The sequence below is a fragment of the Limulus polyphemus genome, unplaced genomic scaffold, assembly GCF_000517525.1.
Source record: "Limulus polyphemus unplaced genomic scaffold, Limulus_polyphemus-2.1.2 Scaffold5359, whole genome shotgun sequence".
NCBI classification, from domain to species: domain Eukaryota; kingdom Metazoa; phylum Arthropoda; class Merostomata; order Xiphosura; family Limulidae; genus Limulus; species Limulus polyphemus.
In genome coordinates this window covers 2,156-4,276 of record NW_013670969.1, presented here as the reverse complement: position 1 = coordinate 4,276, position 2,121 = coordinate 2,156, and the positions used below count along the sequence as shown (strand labels likewise).

The 2,121-nt window shown below is 38.4% G+C and overlaps 1 long non-coding RNA gene across 1 annotated transcript in view; it reads left to right on the top strand.

Moving 5' to 3' along the window:
* The window catches only part of LOC111089138, a 3,825-nt gene extending 3,166 nt beyond the window's left edge, over positions 1-659 (top strand). Inside the window, exon 2 of the long non-coding RNA XR_002613471.1 lies at positions 136-659. This is a non-coding gene — a long non-coding RNA (uncharacterized LOC111089138). The remainder of the gene's footprint in view (positions 1-135) is intronic.
* The last annotated feature ends 1,462 nt before the right edge of the window (positions 660-2,121 follow it).

Sequence of the window (2,121 nt, the reverse complement as noted above, 5' to 3'; positions counted from 1 at the left end):
GTCCCTAATTTTGGACTGATAGACTGGAATTGGCTGCCTTCCCAATCAGCCTCACTTTCTCATATGTCCATTATTCCTAAACGTCTGCTGTTTTCAAACGTTTCCGTGTAATCCTTACAATCCCTATACTTCCAGTACCATCCGTCTCAGGGGAGCAGAGAAAGAAGCTCTTCCGATATTTCAGGACCACATCTGACGGGAAATGACCAATCAAGGAACGCGATTAGTAGTGCTGTCCATAGTTTTTGTGGCAGTTACAGCGATTGACTGGCATGACGACATACGTGGAGACTACTGTCGTGTACGTCGACCGAGAACATGCTGCCCCGATAGAGACGACTATTGCACTATGCCCATTCTGGACACTGTTTGCTATTGCGACATGTTCTGTAATCGTACCAACGGTGATGACTGTTGTCCAGACTTCTGGGAACATTGCCTCGGAATGAGACGACCAACACCACCTCAGCGTCTAATAAATCCTTGTAAGTGTACGATGATTTTTATTTGTTAGTTGTTTCATTAAATTAATTCTGGTCGTCGCTTTCACACGATCTAAACGAACAACGGATATCCAACTCATGTAGTCAAGCTGAAAGCGAAAAGCTTAACAAAAATATCAACTTTTTTAATCTAATCCATTAAAAGTTTCGCTTATTTATCTTCTCCTTGGTTCCATTTAATAAAATGTTTTCCGCATTTCAACCAATGACTTAACATTTGTTGTTTTAATGCCTAGCTACAGCGACATAGTCGTTTAACTGAATGCTTTTTGTGTATCTAAAAACTGCTGTAGTTTACTTTCTTGTCGCTAGGCGATTTTACCTCCCGAAAATAAACAATAAATAATTGGAAACTCTTTTTTGAGATAATTTTATCACCCGAATATCTTCTTATTTTGGCTTACAGTTGTTGTTTTTGTTTGCAAGGTGGCACTCTCGTACCTATTTCTTTGAAACTCCGTGTTCTGAAACACGTGACTTTTTTTTTTCAAACATTGAATATATAACCCTAAACTTAGTGTTAAGTTAAAGTGTTCAGTAAAGGGATCGTGTTTTCCATTTTAAAACTTATTTAACAGACTTGTTTTTATACCGTTCGCTACCAGCGGGGATCATATCAAATAATTGTTTGTTTTGTTACGCCTCCAGTCGTTAATTGATTTTCCGTAACTTCGTTCCGACTGAAATTTTAGCGACACAAGTCCTTACTTAATAAAACTGGTTTATTCTTTCTGAATATAACTTTACCGATACACTTATTTTCAACAGTCGCTCTATAACAACGTTTTAACAACGAACGTTAACTTCAACAATACTTTCTGACTGCAGTTCAATTACTCACTACCTACACACATTCCCCCGTCACGCCGTGGCCATCTTATATATACCACACCACCCCCAATCTAGCAAATGCTAGAGCACTCCCGAAGGAACAGGATAGTTCTAGAAAGCAGGTGACGTGACACTAGTCACGTGACCTCGCTGACGCAACAGTTTTTTTATGTTACATCACTCAGTTTAAATAACTAAAAGAACAACGATGAAACCAACAACAGAAAGACAATTACTGGGATTAATGTCAGTGTTGTTGGTATTTTTGGTTAATTTTTATGTGTGACTCGTATGTTATTAGGGAACCCGTAACCAACAAACCAATGGACTCACAAGTAGTTTGGTACATAGTTCAGAAAAATAAGTTTAAAAACGCCGCTAAGGAGCCTATTGGTAATTCTAAGGTTAATAAAACCTCGATTTTCTGTTAATACAAATTTATGCGAGAAGTCTTTTTTTTTTTTAACAGGCGTTTATGTCTCCAAACAACATACAAGGATCTCTTTCATGGCAAGGGGGTTTCTTGTTTTGTTTCTAATAATTCTTGGACCGAATGTTGACTGGTAGATAATCTGTCCGAACTTTGAACCTGAGGAACTGTAATATGAGTGACAGAGAACAGTAGCCCTAGTATCGGGGAGTGTCCTCTGTTCTTCAGACACAGGTTCACCACTTTCTTACAAAACTGAAGAACAGAGTTTTGTAAGAAAGTGGTGAACCTGTGTCTGAAGAACAGAGTTTTGTTAAGAAAGTGGTGAACCTGTGTCTGAAGAACAGAGTTTTGAAG